Genomic DNA, 21,770 nt, shown 5'->3' with positions numbered 1-21,770 from the left:
AATAAAGCAAGCGTTTGACAAATAGTAAATATTTGTTTTCTTTTCTTAAAAATATTAAGTATCTTTAGTCCTTATTAAAATATTTAATATGATTTAATGAAAAAGTATGGGGAGTAGAATCTTTGATGTCTGTCTAAGGCGTAAGGGTTTGCATAAGGCTGCTAAAATTATAACAAGTGGAATTCTAGTTGAAAAGACCTCCAAGAGTGTGGCGTATACTTTTTAGCAAATTTACTATAAAGTTAATTTCGATGGCTGCTTTTTCGGATGGAAATGATCTTATCAATATTCGCTGTTACCAACGTATAAATTCTTTAATAAACCCTATATAGTTTCTCTTTCGTATACTACAGGGTTCGCTTCATTCAATGTTGTCAACATTTCAATTTATTTACTTTAGTTTTACTGTTATATCTCTCTTTATGGGAGGCTTATAATGTGTTAGAGAGAAAGCATTATTTCTCAATTGCCGACTAAGTTGAAAGTAGCACCGGTTGGCTTATGTTGGTGCGAAGGAATTTGTTTACAACTTCCGTTTCATTATATAATGAAATCAGTAACTATAGATTGATTATATCACAGTAAAATTAGTTCCACTTATTGAAAGGAAGTATCAAATAGCTCGGAGAACTCTCCAATTTGTATGTAGTATATCATATATAGTAAGTAGCTTCCTCCTCTTTTACCCAAAATCTTTGTATGTTTAACCAGAATTTGGATCGATTTTAAAATATCTACGAGTAGTTGTGGATTCTGAAACAGCTTTATACACTTCTCTAAAGTAAACTCTCACTCTTTCTCCTACGCTCTATAAAGATTCTTTGATTTCCTGATCCTGAAATGATGTTGTATTGAGCTGAGTAAATGAAGGCTAAATGAAGGCTCTTCCTGAACCTAGTATGTAATTGTATTGAACTTTTTGGGCCAGTAATATGCTTGCTATCAATACCATTTTGAGTTAATACATCTGTATGTATGGTACAACGGATGCTCCTTATTTCATCTCAGACACCTTTTAGTTTCACGAAAATGCAATAGAATTTATATCAATGAAGTTTTGAGAATTCTTAGTTTAAAATGCGCACTTAACATTCAATTTTCTTACTTTCCACTTAATACAATAAACGAAAGCACACACACACACATATACGCCTGCAACATCGCCACAAGTTGGTCCCTTGTTGCTTGGTATATCATGCCATTCCCGCGGAATTCACTTTAGAACTACAAGCCATTATTTTCTGCAACAAAGTAGATCACAATAACAACATGCTGCTGCTGATTCTTCTTATTCTTCAACTTCTTCCTCTTCTTTAGTTCCAACAGCGTTTAATACCAGGTGAAGGTGCTGGTGAAAATACCTTTTTGTTGTCCTTTCCTTTTTTGTAATATAAGCACTATTTATTGTTGTTGTTTTCTTGGTGGTGATCAATTGTCGCTGCTACTGTTTTCTCAGGCGATACAAAATGGCAAACAGAAACGGATGCCTAACTTTACAATTTCTCAATGCCGCGACAATGTAGACTCCATACAATGCGCTTCTTGCAACATGCGCCGCCACACTGCGGACAAAACCCACATAAACAAAAACAACAACAAAATGCAGCAAACTAGAATTTCCATGCAACGCAACGAGTTGGCCTCCAACATGCTCCCCACGTCCACCACTCACCATATGCCACTGCCGAGTTAAATTATTCATTTCTTCTTGGGCACAAAGTGTTCGATGCTCAAATGAATTTGTCATTTCAAATTTGATGGCGAACAGCGCTCCAACAACGGGGCTTGCTGCGGAAATGCTGGCGGAAGGTTATAAAAAGAATACAGCTCTGAAAACAACAAGCGACGGCAGCGGCATTAAGGTACTGAAGACAACGCTAAAAATTATGCACTCAAACCTTATACTGTTGCTGCTGCTGCTAAGTTGTGAGGGAAGCGACAAAAAACGGAAATGACAGGAAGTGCAAACGGAAGCACAAAAAAAATGTTCAACAACCCGCTGAACGAGCAATCGAACAGCCAGGCGACCCAGCGACCAACACAAAACGGGATCACAAAGCGCCAGCATTGAGTCCTACAATGTGGTGTGAGCAAGAGCCGTGGGACAAGCATCTTCAACGTTTCCCGCTCACAACAGCACACTGCTAGGGTGTGGTGCTAGTTTTTTCACAACGCTCGACGTGGACGCGTCCCATTTTGCTGGCTTCTGCCCAATATTCACAAATTTATTTAAACTCTTCTCCGTTCGGTTAAGTCCGCGGTGAGTTCGTTTTCGATTCATTTGGCGGCTGGACGCTGTGCTTATTTGCCCGCAAGCCTGTTGTTGGACCAGCTGTTGCGAGCGCTGGGAAACCTATCGACTGATATCCACATAATATGTACATAGCTACGTAAGTATTTATCTGCCTATCGGCTGCCAATCTCCATTTGCGCGCAAAAATTTCATTGTGATTTTAAGGTTGGTGCGCGCAGCAAAAAACTCGAATCCATTTTAAATTTCGAGTTAACTGTAAAAATATACAATTTAAATATTGAGTTGAACCAGTTTTTTAAGTGCAATATGAATACGGAATGTGTAATTTTTAAATTGAATCAAATTGGTGAGCTTCGATATCGTCCAATAAAATGATATAGAGAGATCTCGTTTCAAAAAAGTGGGTAATCTAAGCCATAGCTCAAATCTCTAGTATGTACCCTGATCTGTATATTTCAAATTCATATTCTGAATACATACGGTATCCATTGATACTCTCTGATTGAGATCCATTATTAATATGCTTTAAAAAATTTAGGGACTTCTATCTTGAAACACTCCTCAATCATGTTTTAATTATCGGTAGTTTATAAGCAACACTTGTTGATGGATTCACGACATAAAACTAAAACTCATCTGCCGTATTCATCCATTAACTGGATATTCTAAAAGAACTTTAATGCTCAAAGAGTAGATGCTGTATACAAGACATTTTTATCTTATTTACTATTATACGATTCTTAAGCAAAGCTGAAGAAATTGGTGGGGACGAACTCAAGGAATTATTTCAAGGTCCTTGAATTTTTACAGATAATATACTTTCTTGGTAGAACCCAAACAAGAACTCGATACTCTGGGAATTTAATTTGTGAAATACGTGTTCCTAAATAATTAGATATGGATGGATTTTGAAATTCCGTCTTTCTGACACTACTGAACGAGACTATCACAAAAGCTATTTTAAATTTGTTACAATTTTCACAAACTTTTAGTAATAGACAAGAGAAAAATCCTTCTTGGACCCACTTAAATATGAAAATGAAAAATTACAACAAACTTACACACAAACACATGGTACATGTGTTGCGGGCTATTACTTACATCTTCCACTGGCATGAACAAAGGACCTTAATAAAATCCGCCACAATTCTGCGGTTCTGAGCTAAATAGCGCCTACTTAGCGGCAAACACACACACACACTTACATGCATAAACAGCCAGCACAACAACGGCTGGAGAAGTATCGTTATTTCTTAATATGAGCGGAGCTTTATAAATTCATACATTGTGTAGGCAATCTATTTACGCTTTGTGTGTGAATACTGGGCCAAGTTGGAAAGTTGCAAGCAAGAGAAAACTTCAAGGAGCAACTTTTGCCTCACTAAAGTATTTGATTGTAGCGCTCAGCGTCCAGCAACCAGCTATATATCACACTGACTCGCGCTCACACAGAACTTTTAAAATGGGGGTAAGAAGAGCATTTGTTCCAATTTCACCCGAAATTTGGTCGTTCATTGTTCACTGTTCGCTTTCATTATACTGTACTTGTGTTCCTTAACTTTTTGCGAATTTCTGTCACTTCCGTTACCACATCCTCTGTTGCCATTTGGCAGCGACTTTGACTTTTCTATGCAACACTTTGCTACTTCTTTCTACTTACTTTTGCCGCCGCTGTCGGGCTTATTGCCTTCGCTTTTCGTATTCCGCCATCTCCTGCTTCGGCGTCTTCTTCTTATTCTGCTGCTGCTAAGTTTGCTTCAGCTTTGCTATTTGCTCCCAATTGAATTACTACGGCATGAAAGCCAATTTTATAATTGAAACGCTTTCATTGCTTTGGGGCAAAGTCTATTTTAATTTACTCTGCAATAATCCCCTCTCCTCCCTTTTGACGGCACTTACAAATACTCACACATATACATATATGTATGTATGCATATGCTACGAATTATTCGACTTGTTTGAGATTCAGAGATTTCGGAAATACGTATGAACCGTTAACAGCATGTGGCGCTCGCACCCAAACACTTCGTACCACAGCAAAGCCTGTCGGCCTGTCAGCTTGCCGGCGCGCCAATTGAGCACAGCATGTCGTCAGCAACAGCAGCCAGTGCCAGCGTCAAAGTCATCGACATGTCTGCTGCCCCATCGTTAAATCGTAATCGTCATTCTCGGCAATCCAATACGAGTCACACACAAACAAGCCGACACACACATATTTCACAAAACCTCACTCTCACTCGAAATTTTTTGAGTTTTTTTGTTGTCTCAAACTCACTTCCGTTCTGCTTCCGGCATGCCCTTTGCTCTACCAGCTCTTACCCAACAGCATTAAATGTTTTGCTCATTTTTATTGGTTTCGAATTTTGGGTTCATCGAAAAAGTTCTAGGCACAAATCAATATTGGTGCGGGTGGGATAAAGCATAAACAGTAGTTGTTGTTGTAGCGCCTTTTGGCATCAGTTGAAATTAGCTGGATTGCTTGATGATTGTTGTTGTCGTCCTTCTCGTAGATTATGATGAGCGGGTGCTGCGTTACGCTGGTCGCCAAATCATCGTCAATCGTTCGCTGCGAAATTATTATTCATCAGCCACGCCTCCTGCCTTTACGCTCGCAACTTTCCGCGACTTTCTTAACTGGCTTTTCTCCCTCATCCGTACCCTTTGGTGGACGCGCCGTCGGCGTTGTAATTGAAAAGTCTTCGTTTACTTTGAATACATCAGCAGCAGCAGGAAATGCAGGGTGAGCGGCGGCTGTGTGGAGCGTGGAATGGCGCGCTGCCACCTTCAATGCCTTCGAAAATGATGCTCTTTGATGATTTTTTCTGCTGATGACTAATAAAAATTTTTAACTGCCACATTGAGCAATTCGTAGTCGTCGTACTTTCATTAGCCGAATAGTTGAGTCTGCCAATATTGGTTACAGTTTTCCATTGAGATTGACAATCGCTTTGATTATGCTGCGCACAGAGGCACGCATACACACGCCAGCAAATTGAAACAAATGCCGCTTCCTCCGTTTGTGTGTGCGAGTGTTTGCTTGGAATGGAGGCATGCAAGTGTGGGGAAACCACAATTATTTGTAAAATGTTTGAAATTAAAAGGCTTTCCAATAATCGTTCAAAAATTCGTTCGCTATTGCCACATACATACTCATACATACAAATTAGATTTAGGTTATACTCGTATTATCACATGTATAAATGCATTGGGGTGCCGCATGCTGGTACTTTGTATTTGTAGAGTGAATTAATTTCAGATTATGAAACAATTAGCATTGCTTGGTTGCTCATAAAACTTCTTACAATAGAATTCCCCCTGAATAAAAATTTAATTTCTACGATCATATCTTTAGAACGGGTTAGGATACATGATGAAATAAAAAAACATATTAAGAAGTAAGGCTTAGGTTAGGGCTTGGATGATTACAGCACGAAGATTATCGGATCATCCTTAGACAGTGAAAACTTTGTGGGATTCAGGATTAGTGCTAGACCACTAGAGGACAGCGTATATTACTATCGCTAGAATCCTCAAAAATAACTTAATTTAAAATGTATCATAAAATGAATTTGCATCCATGGATTTGAAAACGGGCCTCAAACCTTACTATTAAGTTTCCGCAGTCATAACAATTGCTAAACTGGGATAATAGTAGAATTGATATGGTATAAAAAATCTTCAACAATTTCTGAAAGATTTGTATTATTTTTAATTATTATTGCTCTTAAACAATTAATGTAAATGTATACAAGTTAACAAACATTAATTAATAAACAAATTTGATTTCCAACTTCAACACATATCCCTAACAAGATGTTAAATTTATTCAAAACACAAAATACCGATGCGTCATTCCCTTTGTGGACCAGTAATCTCTCATGCGCGAATTCTCTTAACACATTTCCATATAGACATACGACTATTCGCTGCTCCTTTTATAAGTATATATGTAAGTGCGTGCATGCGGCAGGTCTTTTCATCACATAGTTAATGAACACAGCTGATGATGACGATGACATTATCTTTCTGCTAATACATATGTACATACACATACAGATTTCACTCCGACGGGGGGATACTTCTTATTTGTTGTTATCTTTGTGTTAATTTGTACTTATGTATGTATGTTGGTATGCATTCAGTGAATACGTAGAGCAAATGCTGCTCGTTTACCAAATGGCACAGCGAAAGACGTCTGTTCAACGTTAAAGCAGACATTGTGAGAAAATAACTGAGCACCCAAAGCAACCATGTGTTGTAAACGGAAGTATTGTAGGACTAATCCTTAACTAGTTCATTGTGATATAGTGTTGGTTTCATTTGTGTTACGAGTAAAAGTTTCGTGATTTTATAACTAAATATGACATTTCTATGACCCAGTATGAAACCTGAATAGACAGGAAAAGACCTCTGAGACTCGTGGGGAGAACATTCTTTGGGACTTCTATGCTATAAAGATGATCCCAATCTGCTGCATTATGCTGCAGAGTCCATATCGAAATTATTAGGACTATTTTGAATGGTGAATATCATGTCTAACCTAAGCTTAATGCACCTTCTTCCTCCCAGCACAAAACTAGTCTTCTCCGTATACGTAGAAATTACTATCTCAATTGCTCTAGTGATCACATACTCATCCTCTTTGTGCGTGTGAAAGCTTTCATATTTGCGCTCAGACATGTGTATTTATGAGTCAACTGTCGCCCGCTCGCTGCCCCAGCTGCTGCCGCCCAGCAAGCGCCAACTACCCATTGAATTCATGTGAAATATGTCTTTTGAATTATTGATGAATGATGAATGTTGGTTACTGTGATGCGTACCCCCTGCCCATGCGACAAAAGCATTTACACTAAGTATTATTTGTATCCGAATGGATGCCCGCACACACACACGCAGTGCATGCACTTATGGGAGCGTGTGTATGTATGTAAACATAAAAGAATCTTCTTCTTAACTGGCGTAGAAACCGCTTACGCGGTTATAGCCGAGTCCACAACAGTGCGCCACGCATCTCTCCTTTTGGCGGTTTGGCGCCAATTGGTAATACCAAGTGAAGACAGGTCCTTCTCCACCTGGTCCTTCCATCGGAGTGGAGGTCTCCCTCTTCCTCGGCTTCCACCAGCGGGTACTGCATCGAAAACTTTCAGAGCTGGGGCACTTTCATCCATTCGAACAACATGACCCAGCCAGCGTAGCCGCTGTCTTTTTATTCGCTGGACTATGTCTATGTCGTCGAACAACACATACAGCTCATCATTCCATCTTCTGCAGTATTCGCCGTTGCCAATGTTTAAGGGACCGTAAATCTTCCGCAAAACCTTTCTCTCGAAAACTCCTAGTGCCGTCTCATCGGATGTTGACACCGTCCACGCTTCTGCACCATAAAGTAGGACGGGAATGATGAGGGACTTGTAGAGTTTAGTTTTTGTTCGTCGAGAGAGGACTTTACTTTTCAATTGCCTACTCAGTCCATAGTAGCACCTGTTGGCAAGAGTGATTCTGCGTTGGATTTCAAGGCTGACATTATTATCGGTGTTAATGTTGGTTCCTAGGTATACGAAATTATCTACAACTTCAAAGTTATGACTGTCAACAGTGACGTGGGAGCCAAGACGCGAATGCGCTGACTGTTTGTTTGATGACAGGAGATATTTCGTCTTGTCCTCGTTCACCACCAGACCCATTCGCTTCGCTTCCTTATCCAGGCGGGAAAAAGCAGAACTAACGGCGCGGGTGTTGTTTCCGATGATATCAATATCATCGGCGTACGCCAGGAGCTGTACACTCTTGTAGAAGATTGTACCTTCTCTATTTAGCTCTGCAGCTCTTATAATTTTCTCCAGCATCAAGTTAAAGAAGTCGCACGATAGCGAGTCACCTTGTCTGAAACCTCGTTTGGTATCGAACGGCTCGGAGAGGTCCTTCCCGATCCTGACGGAGCTTTTGGTGTTGCTCAACGTCAACTTACACAGCCGTATTAGTTTTGCGGGGATACCAAATTCAGACATCGCGGCATAAAGGCAGCTCCTTTTCGTGCTGTCGAAAGCAGCTTTAAAGTCGACAAATAGATGGTGTGTGTCGATCCTTTTTTCACGGGTCTTCTCCAAGATTTGGCGCATGGTGAATATCTGGTCAGTTGTTGATTTTCCAGGTCTAAAGCCACACTGATAAGGTCCAATCAGTTTGTTGACGGTGGGCTTTAGTCTTTCACACAGTACGCTCGATAGAACCTTATAAGCGATGTTAAGGAGGCTTATCCCACGATAGTTGGCGCAGATTGTGGGGTCTCCCTTTTTGTGGATTGGGCAGAGTACACTGAGATTCCAATCGTCGGGCATGCTTTCTTCCGACCATATTTCGCAAAGAAGCTGATGCATGCACCTTATCAGCTCTTCGCCGCCGTATTTGAATAGCTCGGCCGGCAATCCATCGGCCCCCGCCGCCTTGTTGTTCTTCAAGCGGGTAATTGCTATTCTAATTTCTTCACGGTCGGGCAATGGAACATCTGTTCCATCGTCGTCGATTGGGGAATCGGGTTCGCCATCTCCTGGTGTTGTACTTTCACTGCCATTCAGCAGGCTGGAGAAGTGTTCCCTCCACAAACACAGTATACTCTGGTCATCAACCACTAGATCACCGCTGGGGGTCCTACAGGAGTGTGCTCCGGTCTTGAAACCTTCAGTTAGTCGCCGGATCTTTTCGTAAAATTTTCGAGCATTACCCCTGTCGGCCAGCTTGTCAAGCTCTTCATACTCACGCATTTCTGCCTCTTTCTTTCTTTTTCTGCAAATGCGTCTCGCTTCCCTCTTCAGCTCTCGGTATCTTTCCCATCCCGCTCGTGTTGCGGTCGATCGCAACATTGCGAGGTAGGCAGTCTGTTTTCTCTCCACTGCGAGACGACAATCCTCATCATACCAGCTGTTTTTTTGGCTTTTCCGAAAGCCAATGGTTTCGGTTGCAGCTGTACGTAAGGAGTTTGATATGCCGTCCCACAGCTCCCTTATACCGAGATGCTGATGAGTGCTCTCAGAGAGCAGGAGTGCAAGTCGAGTAGAAAATCGTTCGGCTGTCGGTTGTGATTGCAGCTTCTCGATGTCGAACCTTCCTTGTGTTTGTTGACGTGTGCGCTTTTCTACACAGAGGCGGGTGCGTATCTTAGCTGCTACAAGATAGTGGTCCGAGTCGATGTTGGGACCACGAAGCGTACGCACATCAAAAACACTGGAGACATGTCGTCCATCTATCACAACATGATCGATCTGGTTGCGAGTGATTCGATCCGGGGACAGCCAAGTAGCTTGATGGATTTTCTTATGCTGGAATCTAGTGCTACAGATGACCATATTTCGGGCCCCGGCGAAGTCGATCAGCCTCAGACCGTTTGGTGATGTTTCGTCATGGAGGCTGAATTTTCCGACTGTTGTGCCAAAGACACCTTCTTTACCCACCCTAGCGTTGAAATCGCCAAGCACGATTTTGACATCGTGGCGGGGGCAGCGCTCATAGGTACGTTCTAGGCGCTCATAGAAGGTATCTTTGGTCACATCGTCCTTCTCTTCCGTCGGGGCGTGGGCGCAAATCAGCGATATGTTGAAGAACCTCGCTTTGATGCGGATTGTGGCTAGACGTTCATCCACCGGAGTGAATGCCAGGACTCGACGACGGAGTCTCTCTCCCACCACGAATCCCACACCGAATTTGCGCTCCTTTATATGGCCGCTGTAGTAGATGTCACAAGGACCCACCTTCTTCCGTCCTTGTCCCGTCCATCGCATTTCTTGGATTGCGGTGATGTCAGCCTTTACTCTTACGAGGACATCAACCAGCTGGGCAGAGGCACCTTCCCAATTAAGGGTCCGGACATTCCAGGTGCATGCCCTTAAATCATAGTCCTTTATACGTTTGCCGTGGTCGTCATCAAAAGGGGGGTTTCTCATCCGAGGCCTGTGTTTCTTATTCTTGTGTTTCTTAAAAGAATATCCAATATTTATTGAGAGATGTGTGTTTGTGGCTGACTTCCATGGCGTTTGTGATGTTAATGCCTAGCAAACACACACACACAGGCACTCATACCATCAGCATAATTATACGCTTTTGCAGTTTCCGTCGCATTGCTGACATCCAACGGATGTTCCTGCGATCGCTGGGGTATTTAACTTTGCTCTGCTGTGACACACATACACACACATAAATGTTTGCTTGTGTATATTTCAAGGCTGTCAGTTACTTAATGTTTGCTTTTTAATTCATATTTATTCTTTTTCTGCTATTTTTTGCTTTTAGCTATTTTTGTGCAAATATTCGTTCGTAAGTGTATGTGTGGGGGTCTGTGCTCCCTTAGAAAGTTATGCGTTTCATATGTTAAGTACTCGCATATTGCATATTAGATGTACTGAACTTGCTATGCATGAGCTATTGCATACTTCAAGGCTGCGTACATCTGAATATAATTACAAACGTACAGACATATGAATGTGTCTCACGCTCCGTTGACTTTCTGTTGTCAGTTGCTTATTCGCCCTGTAATTCACTTTTGTTTCCTAAAGTGTATTTGCTTTGAATCAGAATTTCTCATTGCCTTTTGCTTTCACCACACTGCTGCTGGCTTTATTCGTCCTTATGAGATCATACTTTGCTAAATTCTATACTTTACGAATGAGGGAGGTTTTAAGAGCAAATTTACTTATTATTATTAATTATTTTTTAGATTAATAAGCTCTATTTTGCAGGGCTTTAATTCGGTAATCGGTATCTAAAAAATATAATATCTTTCTTTATATGCAATATATCAAGGGCCGGAACATGATTTTCTTATCCCATGCTATCCTCTCCCATGAAGAGTCTAGATCGAAGAGGCACATTGTTGAAATAGACGAAATTGTTGTTGAGACGAGGCTATACGCAATAGGGTAGGTTCTTGAAAGCTATCTGCAGAACCACCCATTAATCATTAAAGACCAATTACGCAGGTTATGGTAAGTCAGGGATATTGGAAAGGCGTCTATCACCATCAACTCTAAAGGAGGCCAATATCGGACTGTTGAGTCTACTCTAAAGCACAACAAATACGATGTCGAACTAAAAAATAAATGCATTATCCATGCCATTTTCAAATTATAACAAAAATATCAGTCAAATCGCATGAAAGCCAAGCATTTGGTGAAATTCTGATTCTGATTCGAATTCGGATTTTCAAAAATTAAGACCAAAAATTAATGAATGTCAGCACACAGTGATGTGTACGAGCAAATTGCACAAATTGGTAGCAGTCAACCGACAGACAGACAGACAAACAGTATTGTACTTGAATATAATGAAAGCAGTAATTGGTCATTGAAGTATACAGCTATCCAATTGCCGAGTATTAATGAGCGCAAATGTAAGCGTCATGCCACACGCAGGTAAATTTTGAATGGAATTGCGAATGAGTGTTTGTGTTGTTGCTCTTGTACAGTGAAGACTCAGCATTGAAAATGGAAACGCAATTGGCCACAATGTTTCACAACTCGGTTGTCGGTTTAAATATCAATTGCAGCTGCTGCTCATGCATGCCAACACACTTACTCACGCATACACACACATCGCTGCTTTGTTGTTGTATGAGATAAAAAGCTATTAATTGTTGTTGTAGATATTCGAAATAGTAATCGCTGCATTGACAACGGCAGATTTTTTTGTTGAACGCGCATTGATTGCACACTTCGGGTGCTAAATACTGACTTACATACATACAAACACGCGCACATGCACATGTTTATGGCTATGTAAATGATTAGAAGCGTCTATGCCTGCAATTCGCTTGGCATGTGTGAAAATATGCACAGTTATACCGTTATGTTTGGATGTAAAAGCTGCGCTATTTATAGTTAGAGCACGCTTGAAATCTGTGTTTAAGTGATGTTACATTTACATATACATACATGTATATATATATATATACATATATATATATATATTGCTGCTTTTACATCCAAACATAACGGTATATATATATATACGTATATTTACTTGTATATTGCATTACAAAAGAGCCGTCTCGATATAAAAAAAAATAGTAAACTGTGTTATTTAAATAGTATACCAAAGGATGATCCATAAGCATTTACATACGATTGCAGTCTGTGCCAGCAGATATAAAGAGCTACTGAATTTTGTTGAGAAAAATGCAAATTTTAAACTAAATTATTGAAAAATAATATTAAAAGCAATTTTGAATGCCTTAATGAAGCCTTGAATTCAAAAGCTATCAAATTGTGTAATAAAAATAATTGCAATCGTTTTGCAAGCCCCAACAATACAAAACTTCAAACACCCACTCCATATCTGTAAATAACTATTTCCCCAAATAGAAGTATATTTAGTTAAATTCCAGTAGGGTGCTTGCGACAAGCTGTCAATCAGAGACAACTGCATGCATTCGAGTATACAATAAATAAACGTGCCTAACACTTAACAGTGATAACGGTACCACCATGGATGGGAGCATATGTAGCTTGTTACAACTCTGAAGCAGGGGCATCCAGGCATCCATTAGAAATGTGCAGAATATTCGTTAGTTACACATGCATGAGCCGATGCTAGACGGAGGGACGGGCGATGATGAAGCGGGCTGGCGACGCGGCATGGAAGATTTGAAGGAAGCTTGGCATTATTGTTTCCATCACCAGCGAAATTTGCTGGATCACGAACATGCGCTGCATACAAGTAAAGAAATGCTCACGCATTCACATATATTTACGTAAGGGCTTCTTAGGTATTTTATGAACACACTCGAATGGGTTTGGGTTTGTGTGCGTTGCAATGAGTTTGCGTTTGCGTTCGCATGCATGTATGCCAACGACGCTTAATCGCGTCACTGGTTGAAGCTTTTATTGAAATTTATTTCATGATATTCTTGGTGTTTTTTCTATTATTTTTTCATTTTTTTTTTTGGTTTTTGCAAAATGCGAAAAAAATCCGTTTTCCATTCTTTCTGCTAGCCTGCTTGAGAGTGTTACGAAATTGCGCCTTGGCGGCTGGTGGTTGGCGGTTGCCAATTGCCGGTCGCCAGCATTCCACCCACCGCCTGCTGTTGGTGCTTGATTGCTGACTGGCAGGCGGCAGGCAGCAGACTTCCACGAGAGCACACACACACAAATCCTGCTGACGCTGGCTGCAACTCAACTCGACTAGCAAACATTTGAAAATGAAAAGTTTGTTGCACAGTCAGCGCAACGACGGTTTCTTCACCCGCGCCCACTGCCATGGCAGACACACACAAATGCGACGCCACTCAGGCGGAAGTGCGCTACTGTTGCCACCCGCCGTGGCGCTTCCGCACTTGTCGTCATCGCCGTCGTCCTTGCAAAAGCTGCTCAATGGCAGCGCTTCGACACTCCGCAGTCGTGGGTAGAAGTTTTCGGGAAATTTCACTGAAGGTACGCGTACTTGCACTAAAATATTAAATAAGGAATGCGTGGCAACACTTGAAATTGAGCGGTTAGCTCACATACTATATGAATGTGAAATATGTGTGCGTAAATATATAGAACGCTTTTCGATAACAACAAGAGCCACCAAGCTGTTGCTGGCAAAAATTTCATTTTCTTGCAACTGCCACAATTCAACAGCAGCAGCAGAACCGGCAACAGCAACAGTGATCGCTGCAAAAATGAAAATAGGAGCAACAAAAGTTTAGAAAAAAGTGGAATTTTTTGAATTTTTAAACTTTGGTGAAAGTTTTCATATGCTTAAACAACAAATCGGTAGTTAAACTATCACGCACGTAAATAACAATGTATGTATGTGTTGGTGTAATAAAATTTAGGTAAGCTGCTTGCAGTTCGTAAACACATGCTGACATAGGTATTGGCATGTTTTGAAGATAAAAAGCTGTTGGGAACTCATGCAATATTCGCACATTTTAATCATGGAGAATTTTTTTATTCAAAACTAAGCAACGTGCATACATACAAACAAAAAAACATACAAGTAATATCAACGCACATATCTAAAACTATTTTTATATGCCTCTCCGGTGCACTCAACCAGCACAAAATGGCAACCAGGGGCGTCAAGGCAACACCAACATCAACAACAGAGCATCAACTGCCATAAAAAAGAATCTACCGTTAGTTAGCAACAAAAAACACACATATTAATAATAGTAAATTTTAGAAAATCAAAACTAGCAAAGCACCACTTAACACCAATTGCTTGGCCTCGCAGCAGAATAACTGTGCTTTGCTATGCCAAACGGCAGCAGAGGCTGATTGGCTTGAATTTTCTCAGACTTAGGAATTTCTTTCGCTCAAGTTTTGCTCATATTTCCGTTGATAAGTGGTAGAAAAAATTCCTTAGCTACTTCTTCACAAGTTACGTAAGAAAACTTTTGCTTTAAAAGGAATATGGGTCTTTGGTTGAATATGCTTATAAAAAGATAGGTACAAATCTAAGTTGCGCATAGGGTTGTTCAAAATAACTCGTTCATATGTATTTATATCTCAAATATGTTGATATTTTTCAAATAAGACATACTAGCAACAAAATGGCGGTATATATACTTTTATATACGTTTAAAATAAATAATAAAAATAAGATAGGTTAAACTTTTTAAAATACTAAATTCAGCGAATATTTCTGTTCAAAACTGCAGTGCGGTGAAATTAAAAATTTTGTCATAATTTTCAAAATAAGTGGCAACCCTATATTTATTCAAAAATATGTCTCCTTTTTGTTTTCTTATTAAAGAGTATATATTATTTCATTTTATAAAAAGTTTAACAAGAAATTTTTGTCTCAACTCATCATTATTAACAGTTTAAATAATATATACTTTAATTTTGTCTACAAACACTCAATTTAAGTCGTTTCGACATAGTTGGCAACCCTGGGCGGCTTTTTATTTTTCAGGTAGCGGGAAATTTTCATTTTTGTTTGAACATACTCTTCAAGTGCTCTTCTGTCCAGGAAAGGTTACATTCGGTAGCGATTTTCAATTACAGAATAAATGGAAACCCTGTAAAAGCTAAAGCGAATTACTAAAGTCAAATTATTAGTTATTTCTTACAAAAATTAAAAGGCTATTATAATTAAATTAACAGCCAAAATATTAAAAAATATTATTTAAACATAAAATTGAAGGATCTTTTCCAAATTTCATATTAAATAAATGCAAAATGTTCAAATCCTACCTGGTGGTCCAACCAAAATTGCAAAAATGTCTGTGTTATGTTAGAAATTTCCCAAATGCCTTAAGTTAATTTTAAAGAACACATGCCAATCCTCTCACCCTCGCCATACTTATGTATTTCAGTAGAAGATTTACTTTCAGATACTGTTTGCTGCATTTTCAACACCACCCTGAGGAATAGACTTTGTTCGAAAAGAACTTAATTAAATAATTCCACAGATTTATTTACTTTATTTGGCGACTACACTGCTGCTTCTTCTCCTGCTTGCTTCCTTTATAATTTGGCCAGCAAAAATATGCGCCACTTTACAGTTCGCCATGAAAGGTTAAATAAAACAGCAATCAAAGTCAACAGCAAAGGTGAGGCATTAAACACGACAAAGGCCAACACACACACACAGCCATACACTCTGACAGCAAATGTGTGAATCAGCTGCTAAGCAACACATATACATATGGTTGTGGTTGCGGATTGACACGAGTTTATGATATACATTGTACGAGTATCCCCACAATTTTGTTGCATGTTCCATGTAAGCATATGGCACACGACGACTCTTATTCTTTGCAACTTTTTAATTACATTTTCAAGAAGTTTGTAACATTTAAAATTGTTTAGAAAACTTGGTGTGGCAGTCAAAAACAGAGCAAACACACACAAAAATAAAAAACTAACATACAGTTAAGCAAGCAAAAAGCAACACAATCAAAGGCAAATAGCTAAAAATCAAAGCAATACAAAAATTGCGCAAACAACGAAAACCCCAAAAGGACGCGCATGCAGACAGGCAAACAAACCAGCGGCACTCCAAATGTTTGTGTGTGTGTGTTTGGTGTTTTTCGAGCTGAAAACAAGACACATGCCACACATCAGCCCGTTCCAGTGTTGCCATGCTGGTATGTCTGGTATTTTGGGGCTCGGTTTAATCCGCTTGACTCGACCGCCTAAGCAACCAGCATGACAGCTGTGAAGCAACCTGATAATACAGCTTCGGTTCATGCCTAGGCAGCCTTCGCTATTTGTTGTTTTGGTTGCAAGAGGATTTATGTTCCCTTCAACGGTGCTACTTCGCAGTAGTTCTATTTCTAAAGTATCTCTTGCGCTTTTTAGGTCTCACGTGTTTTTGGTATCTTTGGCTGTTTTTTACCCAATCTGCAAGTGTCTCTCGATGTTTCAGCAGTGATTTATGATATTAAAAGGAATTTAAAAGGAGAGATGCAAGTAGCAAAAAAAGAGATCTCGTGCAAAGAAAATATTTTCGAATTGTATTTTTTCATCGTATTTCTATTTACTCTTTCCCCGTACTATCTAGTCCGAACATGCCGCAGAGTTTTCTAATGGATCCGCGCAGTATTTATAAACTATTAAAATAAAACTAGGTCAAACATCGCTAAAATACATTTTCAGTGAGAAAGGAGAATTTTATTAATATATCCTCCAAATTTTTCGAAATAATTTGTATCACGTTCCATTATTGATAGCAAAAAATATAAAAGTTATCAAATTATTCATTTACACAACAATTTAAATCAGAATATTGTATATCCATTAAAGGTTATTGGAAATATTCCACGTGCTAAACTTGGTAAAATATTTAGGTGACCTCTAAAAGTCAATACACATCTATACATATTTGTTTGTATGAAAAAAGGCGAGATTTTCTATGCTTTCCAAATTTAAACTGTATTATTTAACGTCGTTAGCTTTAGGCTACATCGCTTGCGGCGAAAACCAATCTTGTTCGCCTATTTTCTCATTTCCTTAACCATATGTGATCCGATTTCTATTTGGTATTTTTCGCACTTTTGTAACGCAGTCTTCTAATGTAATTTTTCATTTATTCTTCTCATTGCAGAAGTTGTTGCACAAATAAAGGTGAAAGGGTAGAGAGTGACAGCGGAAAACGGGCCAAATTCAAGAAACCTAACAAACGAAGGGCATGTCAAGTACATATGTGACAACACAAAATATAACGGGTTTTGTCGGTATGTAAATGCTATACACGCGCCGCCCATAAAAGACATAAAAATAATAACGAAAAAACTGTCGAAAATTAAAGTCGCTAAGAAAAGTGTAGGAAAATCACAGCTAAAACACTATGGACACATATTAAAAAATAAAAAAATAAAATAAGAAGACCGAAAACCGAAAAAGGCGTTATAAAAAATTGAAAACGTTCAACTTTGAAAGACACGTCGCAACAGCAACAACAACAACAAATACGAGCTGTATGCTTCCGCATGCTTATCTGACGACACAGAAATGGCAGCTGACGACTGTTGCTTGGCCGATGCAACGACTGGCAACCAAATAAGTGCAACAACCACAAAAATACTAGCAAACAAAACGACGCACAACGACCGACGCCGTCCACACCACAGACACTGCGACAGCCAGTGTGTCAACAAGCAACGCGTACTCCAACGCCTACAACGACGACGGCAACTGGCAGCGCACCACTGGATAATAGCCAGCAAAACGAGTCGGCAAAAAAACATTAAAGAAAAACGAAAATCAAACAAAACAGCTCAAATAACCATCCGTTGGTGTTTTCTACTTTTTCGCAATTCTCTTCAATTTTTATTGGCTCACTCTCTTTCAACGCTTTTAAATTGACTTTGGCACAGCATTCGCACACACCCAGAGCATACGTTCACGGAATCTCCTATACATCCCCATCAGTCAACCTCCTCCAGCCGTTGTCTGCTTTAATTGAGTTGACTACTCGTACGAAGCGCAAAGCACAGCAGCACCCTCCTACGCCAACAATCAGCAGCCAGTCGGAGTATCATAGAGATGGCGTCAAAGTTTTGGTTGAATGTTTGGTGCGCGCTGGTCGGCTGGTTTCCGCTGCTTGCGAACGGTTACCTGAATGTCTTCATTAGCCATCGCGAAGTCATCAAATTGATGGGTGAGTAGAAGCAGAATGAACAAATAGAGAGCAAATACAAACAGCTATTTTAAAGTCTAAAGTCTGAAGTTGAAATTGTATGGGGAAAGTATTATATGTATGAGAGATATTAAAGCAGAAAAATTTCATAAAATTTAGTTAGGTATATACAAAATTTGTCTGTTTTGAAAATTCGAAATCTAAACACAAACACATATTTATGGTCGAAATAAGCTTTAGATTTAGTCTGCTTTTATTTGTTACTCATACGCCCTGGATCTTCCACGTGTGTAGGTATATGCAAATACATCAATTTTGCAAATATATCTCAATATTTGTTATTTAAAAATTTTGATGACAACAAATATTCCGTTATACATTTAATGCATCTGCAAAAAATTTGCATTTTCCGCGGTGACAAAGCACCACTGCGTATACGTAACATTTTTTATTTAAAATTCCCTGCCGCACCAATGCATTTTCGCAATAATCTTATTATGACTAATACAGAAAAGCATCGCATTTTTAAATATTGTGAATTTCATATGAGTTTAGATGTCATTATATCTATGGATCTATGGACATGTATTTTATGAGCTCGTTTTCACTTTGTTAGAATCTAAATGATGTAAATTCACCAGTGGGGTTTGAGAAAACTGTTTTAAATCTTTTTTCAAAGGCAGGCGTGTCTCTACCTTAAGTAGGTTTGTTGTAAATACGTAACTTATAAAGTTTAAGAGTTATTTTTATCAAACTAGATAGAAACATTTAACAAAAGGCGTGGCACCAAGTTGTCTGTGAAATCTTACATCTCAAAACCTTCATAAGCGATTTCAACAAAATATTGTTCCTAATATTCCAGGTCCAAATAAAAAGTAATTTAATTTTAAGTGCTTATAGCTTATATTACTTTGTTGCAATACCAACTGGGTTATCGAAAGCAATATTGACGTAAGAAAACTCAATACACGAAATAGTCCCAGAGGCTGCATATTCGAGGTATGAGAGCTAACATCCGTCCTGTTGTTCTTATATCGTATAGTATTATATATCGGTCATTAGAGAAGATATCTTAATGGAATTAATTAGATTGTTGTGGTCTAGTGTAAAAAAAGCGATTTGTTAACATTCTCTTTCTTAAACAAATAAAAATCATTCAATCGCTAACTATTTAATTTTATTATCACCACTTCTTCTCAATATTAATACTCTAACCCTTCCACCAATATGCCCTCATGAGTTTTAAGCTATTGCATGTGACAGTTTTGGCTTAATAGTATTAAATAGAAGCTATTGAAAAAACTAAACTTTTTCAAAACCAGTAAAAATACTTCAATGGTGTTAAGTTCAAATAAAACTGCTAAGAGCGCTGTCAAGTACAAAAGTGCAACATCGAATACAACTCTGATAAAATACGATTTGTTTAGAGGACGATAATCGATCGAAGCGCTGCCTTTTCGCACCAAACGCCACTGACATAATTTCCACTCTCTCACACACAGACACCACAATAAATGAATGTGGACCACAACCGATTGACTGATTAATGACAGCAGCCAAGGATCACTTTAATTCAGTTTTCTCCCGAACACAAACACATTTGCTGCAACACTAGAAGCGTAGCTTTCAGAGCACGCAGCCATAAACAAAAAGTACACACAAATATTATACTCACAATCATACAGATTATTTGCTCAGTACAACAGCCAAATGGCAAATATTGGCGGTGGAGAGCACTTGAAGTCGAACAGAATATAACAGCGAGCTCAGAAAAGAGAAAGCAAAACAAATAACGTCGAGCGAATGCGAAAGCATTAAGTGTTGCAAACTGAAAAACTGAAAGCAAAGCAAAAGCTGATGCGGTTAACACAATCAGCGAGCGATTTGGCGAGCATATTTTCATATTTATAAAATCGTCGCTCGAGTGTTTTACAAATAGCGCATTAGCGAAGCTTAACTTCGTAGACAGCATTAGCGCTCAACTAGTTGTGATTTCACTTTGCTTTTGTCGTCGCCAGCTTGTTATTACAAGGAGTCCAACTCTACGACAGCGCAGCGCTTAATCTCAATAAACAAAGCGGAAATCGATTTTGAGCGCTCAAATCAACATCGTTATGCCGCGCACTTATTGTTGACATCAACGCGGCGCAACAACAACAAAAACTAAAACAAAATTAATAACAAAGTTGCACGCTAACAACAACAACACACATGCACATATATATATGTGACAAACAAAAATAAAGTGGCGAAATACTTATAAATATCTACAAACCGAAGAGGACATAAACCGCTAACCACAAACAACGAATGACGTGACATCGGCAACCTCACCAACAACGCCACCGGCATATTTCGCTATATTCGGCGCAATATTAATGACACATTCCGGCGCTTTGGCAGTCGCAATGCATCATTTACCAGAACGCAATCATCGTCAGCATTTACGGACGCTGGCGAGACGAGCGCGATGCGGTGAGCGGCGGTGGTCGCGCTAAACGACGTGTCTCAGCATTGGCCTCAACCTTGCCGTCGAGCTTTGTGAGCGTGAAGCGTGTCGCGACCGTTGATGTTGCCGAAAATGTTTACTGAATCGCAAACAGGCAATCAGCAGCGACGAGGCACCGCCAAACACACACACACAAGCCTACGTGATAACTTTCGCAGCTCCGTTCGCCGTTCGTCGTCTGCGCAATTGATTAATGATACTTCGGCAGTGGCTGCATGCCCTTTTTCTGTCAGTCAACCACTTACCTAAACGCAATGTTGCTTATTATTATGATAGTTATCTTTGTTGTTGTTGCTGTTGTCTAATAGTTATTGCCAAACCGGATTTCTTTGTTAATGTGTTTCCCGTTTTCGGAATAATGCCATGTTTTCTTTTTTACTCATCTCTCCGAAGTTTTGTCATCCTTTTTGGTTTCGTCGCATTACATGCCACTTCAGTTAATAACAATAACAACAACAGCAAATAGCAAATATAAGGCACAAAACCAAACCAAATAGGCTCGTTCAAACGCAACGCAAACATGGATTACAATGAATTTTGTTTATTTTAACATTCACAATTTAATTTTATTGTGGGAATTTTGTAGGCTGCGCGTAGCACAATGGTCTCTTGGATTGTGTTGGACGTAAGCCGCTAGACAAGTTTTAAAAGTGATAGTATGCGTATTTAATTCGGTTCAGATTTAGGAAATTTGAATTATCTACAAAAAGTTTATACATTTTTCATTATTAATTGTCGCTAGGCATATTATTAGTTAAAGGATTTTTTGGGGATTGCGGTTTGATTAGTTTGATTGTTTCGATAACACTTAGTCGAGGAAAATTATCGATAAAAAAGTATCATGAAATCGATATTTTTTATATTTTTTATTTTGAGTAGACTGTCAACGACACTAGGAGGTATTACTAAAATTAAACTATAGAATATCGATAACATTAAGTCTAA

The 21,770-nt window shown here is 39.2% G+C and overlaps 1 protein-coding gene across 1 annotated transcript in view; it reads left to right on the top strand.

The window, feature by feature from the left end:
• LOC105221472 (uncharacterized) overlaps nt 1–21,770 on the top strand; it is a 66,098-nt gene that overhangs the window by 9,544 nt on the left and 34,784 nt on the right. The window contains exon 2 of the mRNA XM_054234392.1: nt 17,282–18,337. The gene's annotated coding sequence lies outside the window, so the exon portion shown is untranslated. The remainder of the gene's footprint in view (nt 1–17,281; nt 18,338–21,770) is intronic.

Source organism: Zeugodacus cucurbitae, chromosome 6 (genome assembly GCF_028554725.1).
Source record: "Zeugodacus cucurbitae isolate PBARC_wt_2022May chromosome 6, idZeuCucr1.2, whole genome shotgun sequence".
Lineage (NCBI taxonomy): Eukaryota > Metazoa > Arthropoda > Insecta > Diptera > Tephritidae > Zeugodacus > Zeugodacus cucurbitae.
Note: the sequence above shows the minus strand (reverse complement) of the source record. Positions and strands in the feature narration are given on the sequence as shown.